This window comes from Oxyura jamaicensis, chromosome 5, assembly GCF_011077185.1.
Source record: "Oxyura jamaicensis isolate SHBP4307 breed ruddy duck chromosome 5, BPBGC_Ojam_1.0, whole genome shotgun sequence".
Lineage (NCBI taxonomy): Eukaryota > Metazoa > Chordata > Aves > Anseriformes > Anatidae > Oxyura > Oxyura jamaicensis.
Window position 1 is genome coordinate 35,536,446 of NC_048897.1, and position 13,600 is coordinate 35,550,045.

A 13,600-nucleotide genomic window follows, 5' to 3' on the forward strand; every position below is an offset into this window, starting at 1 on the left:
ATAGAGTTTTTTATACATATCTTCTTCCATGTTCTGTTTGTTTTAATAAGAATAGAAAAAAATCATTCCAAGAAGCCAATTATCTGCTAACAACACATAGTATACAAACAAAAAGTATCACTTTGATTCATCTCCAGAAAATAAAGTATCTTCCATCCTGCACCATCACGGAGGTGTATGCCACTATTTCTGGAGGTGATGATAGGCTACTAGGCTTCCTAAGCTGCTTGGACTTCTGTCACTCCTTGTCACACCAGCTCTATTTTTTACCTTTTGAGAACTCTGCTGGAATCCAAGAACCCCATTCCTTTCCAAACTGCAAAATTTGGCAGTATTTTTGCTATCCCCTATTGCAATTCCAGTTACTGTTTGATTTCTGCTGATTTTTATTTTTTATTTTTTCATGTTTGTTAGGTCTCACTTCCCCATCTTTTCAGTTCTTTCCTAAATTAGAAAGAGTATATATATGCTGCAGGGTTTGGGAATTTAGCCAGAGTGCTCCCATTAATGTTAATGGAGATAATAGGTGTATCTGTGGGCAGCACATTGAAATCTACCCCCCCAGCCCCCCATTCTCTCCCCCCATTTTCTTTTTCTTCTGAAAAGTGATTTAAGTGTGATTAATTTTTCTTTGATACTGTATTAAGAAGGATAAGAACAAAGATGTTTAAATGGCTTCCAGTTTTAATACAGAGTAGAAAATATACTAAGATGTCTATACACTGCTCTGTATTTACCCACCTTGTCATTTTAGTGAGTAGAAAAGATCTGTTTTCACCTTTTTTCAGTGATTAATTATTGTATTGCTGATTTATCAGACTGAAGGTCTAGAACAATGGAAGTGTTATAGAGGAAATGCAGCATAAGCACTGTAGAAATATGAGTGATGTTTTTATCCTCCTTTCACACATACATATTATCTTTATCCCTCAACATAGCCCAGAGTGATTTTTCTGTGAATAAGTAGGTAATTTCAACTCCATGCTTATTTACTTTTTTTGGTTTTACAAGGGGACAGTTCTTAAAAATGGGAACTGTGATTTTTACTGCGCACACCTGTCCAGTGATTACTCTGTTGGAATCTTCTTACTTATTTCATACAGAACTGCCATCAGCTGGCAATGATGGTTGGATCCAGCTGAGATAGATCTGAAATAATATGCCAAAGTTTCGGGGATCTTTTTTATTATTTATTTATTCTATTCACCCAAATAATTTCGCATAATTACATTAATCTAATACCACATCTACAATCTGTATTCTTTTTCTGGCCAGTATTTTCAATTTCAACCATTATAGGCTGAACCTAGGAGTAGATCATGCAGAAACTGTTATAGATCTGTCTGACTTTAATGTAGAAACTAGGACTCACCCCTACATTTCACCCCTATTGCTTTAGGGCAAATCTGCACTGCCCTAGCTCTAAATCCTGGTTGTTTTCTTTTTGTTCCTCAAAAAACCTGTGACAATGAGAACTATGTTAAACATTTTAATTAAAAAAAAAAAAATCTTTAATGCTGATTACAAATAGAACTGAGATTTTCCAAGGCATCTCATTTCAGCATTACTAGAATACATACAAATATATATATTCAGATTTATTATTTAGTTAAAATTAATTTGTCTGTCAGTGCTGGCTATGAGACCTGGACCTGGCTATGTGAACATGGCTATGGCACCTTGTTGCCAGAAAACATGCCCAGAAAGAAGACTGAATTAAATCTGTAAGCTTCCAGGTCCTTTCTTCCTGCCTGGTCCCAGATAGCAATCGGGGGGTGGGGGGGGCTGTCTCTGGGCAGCTGGCCAAGAAGAGGTGCAATAGCTGATTATTCCCTCCCTGTGAGAAAAGCGTGAGATGGGATCAACTCTCAAATGAATCTAGTCCCAGATCAGGAGTAGGAACATTGTGGTTTGTATTAGCAATGAGAATATCAGCTATGTTTGAATGGTTTTAGAATTTAATTTGCAATGAATAATGATAGTTGTACAGTATAAACATGTCCAATGTTGTTAATTCAGGCTTTTCCACCAGAAAATATGCACTAAATACTAATCTAGTAAGAAGCATCTAAAATCATATTAGAAATCAAGCTACATGTGCCTGCTCAGAATCTCCAAAATACAGTTCTTCATTTTTCTATTTGAATTAGTTTGCCTATAATATTTATCTACCCTTTAGTTTTTTTTTTCTTTTTTTGACTTGTTAATATTTACAATGTGCTTTTAAATGTAAAAAGACATAAATCAATTGTTGTGTCAATGCATGCACTGCTAACAGATACTAGTATGAAAAAACTCTTGATCTCACTCAAGGTTTAGCAGCCATACGTCTAAGCTAACTTTGGACGTCCTGAGATCAAAATAATTTTTCTTTTCTTTTTCTTTACAGACTCTAAGTAATGGCAATATTAATTTGGTATTTAGAAAACACTAAGATGTTAACATTGCTATGATTATATGACTGAAATCAGGAAAATTTATTAAAATGCATAAATAGATTTTTGGAATGTAATAATAGCATTAACTTTTTGTTAAATAGAATTAGACAATTTTCTTTTTCATGCTTGTTATTCCCACCTGGCTTTTGACTCAATATTATAGTGAAAGCTACTTTTAAGTTTTGTGTTTAGGTTGGTAGTTCCTTTACAAAGGATCACAGTAAGTATTTCTTCCAGAAACTTCCACATATTTGTATAACAGGTAGCTGATATTAGTCATAAGAGAGCCCTAAGTCTTTGTTCCAAACAATTCAATTTCTGACTTGCTTGTTATGCAAAGTGTTAAACATTGTCATTTCTGGTCTCTTGTTTCTGAGCCGGTAATCAGTATTCTCAGAAAAAGTACAGGATACACCTTTTCCCATCTATTAGAAGCTGCTAGTGTGATCTGAGAACATCCTTTGTTCTTCAGTGGCCAAAATAGTTGGGGTGGAGGCTAGTCATCACATGTTATAGGTCTTTCCTGCCTGTTAGTCCAAGAGGATTCAGGTGTGCTCAATGCCCTATCACTGAAACTGGGGACAGCCTTGTGCCTTCCCCATAAAACCACATCTGATATAGGGGCTTGTTTTGTTCTGCTGGCTCTGTCAATGAAGCAAGTGAGATAGGAGCTTAAAAGTTTGGTAGGAGAAAGCTATCTATCTATCGTTCATGTTGGGAAAAGTCTGTATGGTCATCAAGATTGGTTTCCAGCTAGCATGTATGTAGCAATCTTTGAGAAGTTCTTTGTATGTGAAGCATTAAGTACTTCAGTAAGTTTTAATGTATATATTGTTTACCTTATAGAGTAATGTTCAGAATTTGTTTTGCTATCCAGCTTTGTTCTGGTAGAACGAAGTAGTACAATAAGCCTATTCCCAGTTGATAATTCCATCACCAGCCTGGCCACAAAACAAACAAACAAACAAACAAAAGAGTTATCAGGGGGTTCAGATGGGCTTGGGCCATCCATTTACCAGAGGCAACCGCTTGGAATCTGCTTACAATTGGTCTCTGATGGCAAATGGCTGTGTAGAGGCTGCTACCAGCCAGAAAGGTTTAAAGCTATCTGAAGTGCCTCTAAATTTTGTAAGTACCAAACCTACGTTAAAGCAACAGAGCAGGCATTACCATAGGGCAGAGATCATCTGTGCATAGATCGTCTGATAACCTGAGATTTGCAAGCCCTTTGTGGCAGCATTGTTTGCCTGGTATATTCTGCTGAAACGTGAGGAGAATACTGATTCTGCACTGTTATCCTTAGTATTGGTAGGAAAATACCGGAAGAAGACTCACAATCATTCAATATTTGGTTCACATCCTTTTCTGTACCTGCTATCATACAGGCAAGAAAATGCTGTTTAAGACTAAAAGTCAAAACAATTTGGGCAGTAGGAATAACATAGGATTCATGAGTAAGAGCAGTCTCTGTAAAAGTGGTGAATTTATTTATTACAGGGAAATCCTATGAGAATGGGAAGTGGAACACTACCCACACCAGGTAGGATGACAGTGCAAATGTTTCTCTCCAAAAACAGCTATGATTGGAAAAACATTTGCTTTTAAACCCATACCTGATTATGAGTTTAACTCAAAGCTTGTTTTTCAGCTATACCAAGTATGCACTTGAGAGATTGCGCCGCTGCAAGGAACAGTGCCAGGGAACAGAAGACAAGGCACATCCACTTCCTCTCCCTTTTGCAAGTGTGCAGTGGGGGTAAAAAATGTCCCAAGCCCTAAATTATTTGTCAAGGAGGGGAGACAAATGTATTTTCATTTCTTATGTAAAAGCCCAGAAACAAATACAGTGTAATCAAACAATTTTTTTTTTATAGAACCTCTGGAGGTAGTAATCTACCAGCTAATGTAAGGCTCTCATCACAAGCTTATATGCTATTTATATCCAGAATTTTTCTATACTGGTTAGAGGCCTTATTTATGTTTACATTTATTTTCTCTGTTTTACATATTATTGCATTATTCCGAGTCATGGTTGTATGAGGAATTCTACTTGCAGGCATTTTACTTTTAAACATAGGAGATGTTTGATAGTATGCTTTTTCTGTACTTTGTCAGTCCTTGACCACTTTTTTATTCCTGATCCCTGACATCCATTTCTGCAGTCTATTGTGATAAACATTAACACTTAACAATGTCTAATAGCCACTTTCATAATTTCTTTGTTCAAGTTATTATACATAAATACATTCAGTTATGTGCTGCCTACTTCCTGGGTATCCAGTGCTCCTTCTTTGATACCTAGCATCCCCAAACCCACACATTTAATTAAAAAGAAGCATTTCAAACAAGTACTTTATTAAAATCATTAGGTCAAGAGATTCTTGGCACATTTGGCTCTCAGCTAGGGGGTGTCTGCTGGATATTATAACAGACAGAGAAGAAATAAAGTTCAGCTGAACCTAATGAGCTGGTCTAGCTGTGTGTCTGTGTTTTTACAGGTTTTCTCATGTTTATTGTTTTCTTAATTATCCATTTGCCTTTTTTTTTTTTTATTTTTTGTTCTAATTAATCTGGTGGTTTATTACTTAATGTTTCTACTGTACTTGAGAGATGAAAAACCCTGTACTGTAAATGCTAAACTGTAAATGCTAAACATTCTGATTATCTCCTATGGGCATCCTTAAATCAATTTATTTAGTTCAGAAGTCCACTTAAAAAAAAATGGATTTATTTTCTGTGCTCTTTTCACTTGTGCCATTTTGGAAAAATATCAGCACAGTAAAGGAAGCAAAAAGTTCAGTTAAAAAAATCTAAGGGGAACTTAGAGCTGCTGGACACTCAATTATTTTGATATTTAAGAGGAAAAAAAAAAGCACAGAACTTTAGAAATTCTGTTTTGAACCATTAAGAATGGTAGGAAGTATTCAGTTTCCAACCAAATGCAGTTGTTTCAAAAATCCAGATACCATTTAGATTGTATCAGTCATGGGAGGGAGAGAGCAGCAGTCAGAAGCCAGTTTAACCTCTCTGAAATCCACAAAAATCTCTTGGACTGGACTGTGCTTCATGCTGGGGTCTGAGGAGACGGAAAAAGAATACAGAACAAACATCTAGAAGAGAAAGAGCGGAAGAAATGAAGAAATATAGATAATGTGTGGGAGGGGGCGGGGTGGCTTTTTACAGAACAGAGAATATTCAGTACATTGTGCCGGTTGGGTTGTTTCTCACCACTTCACTGTTAGCAATGATCTCTTTTTTTTTTTTTTTTTTTTTTTTAAAAAAAAAAAGGGGGGGAGGAAAAAAAAAAGAAAAAGCATGTTAGAAAATTTGACTGAGGGCAAACAAAGTGATATTGATCTTGTGGAAAGATGTGAGGATAAAAGTAGAAAAAAACCCACCCCCTAGAACAAGTTAAAATTTTGGCTGAGGAACATTAGCAAAGCTGATGTAACATGCAGTCTTGTTTTTATTTTTACTTCAAATTAAATCAAACCATAGCTGTTAGATTTTACACAGTGCATGGTGATGTCTTGCATCATCAGATGAGACTTTGGGCTATATTTTCATTTTGATAAGTGAATCAGACACCTAAATGTGAAACTGATGGGGTCCATTATCTTGTTTGTTATTCAGGACTTGAAAAAAATCCCTCTGCAGCAATAGTTACATGTCAGAATCAATTGACTTTGTGGAAATCAAAGTTTCAGATGTTTTCTTCAAAATATTGTTCTCAAGCCTATTATGCTTAATGTCATTCAAAAAAAAAAAAAAAGAAAATTGGAGAAACCAGCCTTTTTTTTTTTTTTTTTTGGTATTGTTTTCTTAATGTACTGAAAGTACTGTGTTGCAATTTTATCTCCTTCCTATTCCACAAAGTATTAATTGTTTTTAGTGAGCTGCCATTGTTAGCAGTATAACTGTTGCATAAGCTGCAGAGATGTATATCCTGAGTTATAAAGTGGAATGGAGAAATCAAGTGTTGTGATTGACATTCCATGAAGTTAACAGTCACCCTAAGTGGTGATGTTGGGTCCAGCCCTCCAGGCTCATTGACTTCAGTAATTCTGTCTACTCATGTGCATAAAAATTCTTTCAAGATCACACCCAAGGTTAAATCATGGGAACTTGGAAATGGGAAACTATGAAAAGTACTTCTGAAAATAATAATAATAAAAAAAAGGGGGCAGTTGAAACTAATGGGAAATTTTCCATTGACTTCAAAGACAGTAGAATAGAATCAGAGCCATAGAGTTTCATACATGAGAAAGGAATCCATGACCATGATTTTCTACTAGTTTCTCAAAACTGTAGTTTTGTTACAGAGCACCTTCTGTTACCAGTTTTAGGCATTTATTTCTTTAAATAAAGCTCATTTTCTTGTAGCCTAGAAAAAATAAATTCACCTCCATCCCATTTATAATATAAATATCAAAGGTATTATGGACCCTAATTATTTAAAATTAAGTAATAGAATACCTATCATTAACAATAAATCTGTTTTATACTGTTTTATACTAACAACAAAAGTAACAATTTTGTTGAGAAGGCATACAGGACTAGATGTTACTCTAATATACTAATATACAACATTGGAATGAAAATCAGAATAGTGTTTTGTTTGTTTGTTTGTTTGTTTGCTTGTTCATTTTTTAAGAGAGGAATAATGTTCACATTCTCAAATTTCCTTACCAGATTGTAGCATCGATTTCAAAAGGTGAATATTTCTTCACAAATCTTAGACAACTTTAGAACTGAGATTTAAAGAAACCTTTGTAAGGTGCTAAAAATTGTACAGTTCCTTTGTTTCCTCTTAAAATGTCCATATAAGCCCTTAGTCAGGCTTTGGTTTGAAATGTCAAAATATTGTAATGTGTTCTCTGCTGGACAAGCACAATAAAATGGCTTGTTTTCATCAAAAAAACAATTTAACCCTGGAAGCAGAAATTCCTGAAAACTAGAGAGATGAGTTTGCATTCATTTTTTCTTGGTGTTTTGGTTTTAGAATGCTTTGAAAAGTGAATTGAAAGTTGTTCTGTTAAATTCATCTTAAATATTTTTCTATGAACACGTACAACAGAAAATTGATCTTAGGAATTATGAGCCTTGAACATCAGGGCATAAGCTCTCCATAGTAATTATGCGACCAGTTGCAAATATTAAGGATATTTTCAATTACTTCTGTAATTTAAAGAACATTGTATAATTGCAAATAAGTAATGTATTTAGAAAATCATGTTTGCATCAAGAACACTCCAGGAACAGAATTCTAAGAGATGATATTTTTCAGTAAACTATTTTAGAATAGTTTTGGTCTCAGATTGAAGATTATGATGCCTCATTCAATTTTATGACCATACAAGTTCAAGAAGTAGTGGAAGACACAAATACTTTATTTCTGGCACAAAATTGTCTGTGTGATATTGTTGCATCAAAAGACTAAGATAATCTTCCTATGTGGAATATCCTGGCATTATCAACGTGAGGTATATTTTTGATGGTGAAGTAAAACAGCTGCCATGAGTTCTACCATCTCATTTCAGGCTACATTAAAACCTGGATGCCATAGAATCTGGACACTTGTATATATGTGGGTCTCCATATTTCAGGTTTATATTTACTTTTGCTGAGCATAGTTGACACAGTATGTGGACCTTCCCTTTCTGGCTTTAGCTTCACAGTGCCATTCAAAAACCACAGAGACGAATTCCCTCTGCAATTCAGAAAAGGCAGACTTGCAACTTTTCAGCATTTAAAATGACTTTTGTCATCCACTGTCAGAGCAAACAAGGTAAAACCAGCATGGTCATTTTAATAGTTGGTACTTAAAACAAAGATGGATTTTAATAGTTGCTGTGGCTTTCGGCAGTGTGTGTGCACTGTTCTGTCACACTGCACAATAGTTTCCAAACTGGCTTAACTGCAGCATCAGGGGAAGCTGTGTACTTGTTTCCTTGTAACCTTGTAAACCATACTGTCAATTTACACACTTTCAATAAACAAAATAATTTCTGCATGTGCTCTCATTAAATTAAATTATCCACTGTGACATCAGTCTTCTTCCCTATACTTGCATCGAATGACTCTGTCTGAGGTTGGTAGTAAAGGCTGAAAGGAAAAAACAACAAACAAACAAAAAACAAAGCTGGAATAGTAAAACCTCAGACCATTAAGGGCTGTGTCTTCAAAGCTGGATGTCTAAGCAGAAGAGTATGTGGTTTCATTGATTGAGTGCAGACTAGGAGACAGGAACTTGCAACTTTTAATTTTTCTGGTGCTCCCATCTCTCTTTGCAACCCTTAAGAAACTTAATTTAACTCTCAGGAAGATCTAATGCTTCCTTTTTTAGAGTCACAACGCCAATCCCAAAGACCATGGGAGGTTTAAGACACACTTTGAGTTGTCCTCGTTCTGGGCTACTCTGTGGGTGTGGAAAGGCCTCCTGAAGGAAGCTTGGAATAACCTCCCAGTCTAGCATGCTTATGTAAGATCCTAAAGTGCTTGGCTTTGCCTCCTTATATCCCATATAGTGCGGCCCATCCTGAATTTCTTAGAAAAGTCCAAGCTGTTCCTGGTATTGTTTGCGCCAGAGCAGTTCTCTCTAAGGAAACTAAAGGGTTTTGGTAGTTTCTATATTCTGCCACAGTACTATATGCAGTCAATAGCCAAACCCAAAATACACAGCCAAAGAGTCCCAGCTTCTCTACCTGAGCTCAAAAAATAAAAGCATTTTTTGAGTTCCAGAAGGAGTTTAATAAAGCTTGTCATGTTGAGATTTTTCAAGGGATTGTTAGCTATCTCTGGGAGCAAAAGCAGCTGAAGCCCAGGACCTTAACTCCCAGGAGAAAATGGAAAGGGCCATGAAAGGATTCACAGCAGGAAGAACAAGCTATACATCGCTAGCTGATGTATTACCTCTTAGCACCACAGCTGCCTGTGATAGCAGGAGCCTGGACTCACTAACCCAGGAGGTCAGTCCCAGTCTTGCATTCCAATCACACACAAATGAACTGGGGACTTAATCCATTGCGGGCTGGCAGCCATCTGGCCATCGACGTGGTCAGGGTTGCAGCTCCAGTGCAGAGCTCTCAAGTCCCAGCCTTACATGTGCAACTGAAAGCTGGGGCAAATATAATTTACTGTATCTTGCATTGTCCAGAAATACCTTCACAAAGTCACCACATGGACCTATGAGGCCTTGCCTTTTGGCTCCTTATTTTGAGGAATCCAAAGTGTCTGAAAAGTGATTGTTATTATTTAGGCTAACAATGCCAGACAGGAGTAGAAGGTTTTGAAGTGCCTATCCACCAAAAAGGGAGAGGGATTGATGAAGGTGGATGCTGAGATATCGCTAGCAGTGTTAGTATGAAATTGAAGGTGGGATCAAAAGAAGCAAAGCTGTGAATTTTATCCGCTTTTGTTTCTTCTTATCATTGTATTTATTCTGTTTGGTTTGGTTTTAGTCAAAAGTATCAAATTCAGAAAGAGCTATCATTTTTGCTAAACTTACTTTACACTGAAGCACAACCAAAGTTGTGGATTGTATAAGTTAGGGAAAGATGAAGCCCTTTCAAGATGCCATATCTCAAAGGAGGTGAAGTGAGCTAGTGAGCATGTCCTTCCTACAAAGGGTTCTGTTTGACAATCTTCCCAGCAGTCAAAAATGAAAAGATACAGCCTAGAAAGTTCATAGACTTTATATAGACTTTATATAGTGGCTGGTCCAATGACCTCTTTCACCAAAGTTTAGTCAGGAGACTAAGAAGAAAGATCCCATCTGTATCATTTGAAGAATACAAATAGAATAAAAAAAAAAAAAAAAAAAAAAAAATGAAGTAATGATGTTTCTGCAAAGCCTAGAGAAATAAAAATTACAGATATGTTCAAACCAAAACCCTAGATTTAAACCATTCTGAACTTCAAGGCTGTGCAATTCTATATACAGACATTGTGGCTTGGGTTATTCTCTACAGGAAGGGTTCAAAGTTCATTGAAAAGAAGAGTCCAAAACATGATGATATGTTTCAGTTCCTTCTGTGGTCAACACTGCACTATATAAAGTTTCCAGTCCACTAAAGCAGGACATTGCTATTTAGGGAACTAGAGCTTACTGTAGCACGGGCAGCACATTTTTGCATCATTTCAGTTCTCACTTTAAAAACTCATGGCCTTAGAACCAGATAAGAACACTGCACTCTTCATTTTCTTTTTTGTTGCATTTGGAATGCTCAGGAGGAAATAACAATTGCTTTAAATGACATTATTGATCATTTTTGATTTCATATTTTATTTTACTTATTGTTATTATCAGCTATCTAGAATTTCAAAATGCAGAATCTTAGCTGTGTTGATGAATTTTAATCTATCAGATACCTTACAGAATGGCACTGTATTCAATTTCTGACTTGAATACTTTGCAAGTGTAATGGTCAAGTCCATGCATGCTATATTTCCCCTGTTGCACTCAGTCCCTAGTTCTGATTATGAAGTGTGATTCGCTAAAACATGAAATTCCCAAGCTGAGACAGACCGGCTCAGTACTTTGTCCCCAGCAATGACAATAAATTATTGGAGCTGCTTTTTTGCCATCCTTTCCTCCAGCAGCGTCCCATACTTTGGAACACAGTATGTCAGAGGATGCATTCTCACCTCTTCTCTTTAAGGGAACCTGATTGATGTCCATGAAATTGTTGAATTCATTTTTGAACCTGCTAAAAGTCTCTGCCTCCATAGACCCACGTGGAACCAAATTTCAGTTTGCCATCTGCTGTTTAATGAAGTGCTTTGGTTTATCTGTTTTAAACAGATTTAATTGCAATTAATTTCAGTGGCTCTTGTTATTAAAAACATGCTTTTCATGAAGGAATTTTCCTAATTCAGTACCTGTTGGACAGTGCAAGTCAGGTGCTTCCTCAGTGAAGATTGGTGCCTCTGAATTTATAGTTAAATTGCTACAGGTACCTATGCAAACCATCTTAAATTTTCTTTCATCACAGCATAGCTCAATTATTTGTGGGACGTTAACTCTGTGACTAAAACAGCTGCAATGAACGTTTAAATATTGAATGCTTAGTCAGTCCTTATCTGTGCTTTAAAATTATTTGATTATTAGTAATAATAATGAGCATTATCGCTTTGGCAAGTCTTCCCTCTTTGTATAAGCCCTACACAACAGAAGATTTGAGTAAAATACATATAGGGGGCGGGGGTGGAGAATAATGCTTAAAATATTTGTAGAGAATGTGGAAACAAAACTTTTCTCCCCTTGGAGACAAGATGGTTTTCTGCTTCACTGGAACAGAGGAGGGCAATATCTCCCAAGAGGCTCAAAAGCCTTGAAGATAATTGCTGCCGGGGTGGGTTAGTTTAAGCCTGTGTTTGGATAAAGCATGTGGCAGTGTCTCTCAGGATGTACGGTATTAGGAAATTCAGTTCATTTTGATTGAACTAGCAAGGAAAGGATTTCTAGAATAATATTATACAGTAAACAAACTCCACTGCTCTGGGCTGAGCTCATTCAAGCTCTTAGGAGTCAGTTAGTTTGTTATCCTCTGGAATATCTGTAACTTTTTCATTTTTTGTCCTTTATTATTTCAGACCACTTAAAGATAGCTATTTACTATAATGGGTCAGAGAGGTTTAGGTAAGTCTGGAGTGAAATGTCTGATAAATTCCTGCCAAATGCAAACTGAAGGGGTGTGTGAGGTGTGTGTGTGTATGTGTGGTTGCAGTGTTGTTGTTTTGTTAATTTTGTTTGTTCCCTTTATCTTGTTCATTTTCCTTTATCATTTAGCCCTTTATGCAAAAGGGTTGTATAGAGGTCAGAATAGACTGGCAGAGGTAAAACTGATGAAAATACCATATTTATTATTTAGAGTTAATGCTGGTTTTATAACCCATTTCACTGGGTTACAACAAATGTATGCCTTATTAGCAAAAGTAAAGAACCCGTGCCTTTAGTATATAAAATTTTGGTGTAGACATAGGTCAAGATCCTAGATGATATGAGTAATAAGCACCTAATTCAGTTTTTAGTCCAAGAAAATAACACATCAGCAAACTCCCAAATCCCTCAGAAGATCTTCATATGAGGTCCAATTAAATTATCCAGAGGTCTCAGCACAGCAAACATGAAAGACTGTCTTCTCATTTGATTCATACAGTGACCTGAACAGATAGACTGCTCTGCAGTCAGAATAAAACAATAACTGCATTTCTGAGCAGGTGTATTTTGCTGCCTGTGGAATTGCTTAAAACTCTACCTCACATTTTTTTCCTATTTGTCCTTCAGGCCCTCTCTTTGATTTTATTCTGCATTGCCTCTCTGCCTTCCTGGATTCATTCAAGATATCTAGTTTCGTACAAGCACAGAAAGCTGATAAGAATACTGCTGTGATACCTGGCAGTAACAACTATGCTGAAAAGTAGCATGAGGAGACATATTGATAAGGAGTCTGTTTGCCTGAAATGCTTTGGCACGCATCAGATGGAATTTGCTTTTGGGCTGAAGGCCAACTCCAGGCTTCTGCACCTCTCAGGACCCACTTAAAAGCTATTAAGAGAGTTTAAGTGGTGCACAAGTCTCTTGTTGGCTATCTGCACAATGCTAAAGATCACCCACTGTGAACCATTAATGGGAGAGGACTATTTTTTTTTTAAATTATTTTTTTCTCTACTGCTGGTAGGTGTTATTTGTGAGTCTGCTGGCAATTTTGATCTCACTGATGCAACCACACACAGACCTCAAAGGCAATGGAGAGAAGTGAAAAACAAAGCTGAGTTGCTTTCAGTGTGTTCTTCTGCCTTTGTCAGGATTCATTCTATGTGACAACTTTATGCTTCCTAAGTGAAATAAGCCTAGGAGTGCTCTTTAAGAAAAATATTTAGAGCAGTTATTGGAAAAATATAATGACAGAAAGTTTTGGATGGTGTATCAGGGGTTTATTCTGCTCTGAGTTGCTTCTTCATAAACACATGTAGATGCAGACTCTTTCCTGTCACTCAGTACATTGTGGAGAAAATTAGATACTTACTTATTGCCTTTACTGTATCCTGTTTCCTCTGTTTGTGGTCAGAAGATTTGTGATGCTATGTGGCATGTAAAACTATTCACACAGAATATTCTGTCCCACAGCCATCAGAGGCAGAAAAGAAAAACAAAACAA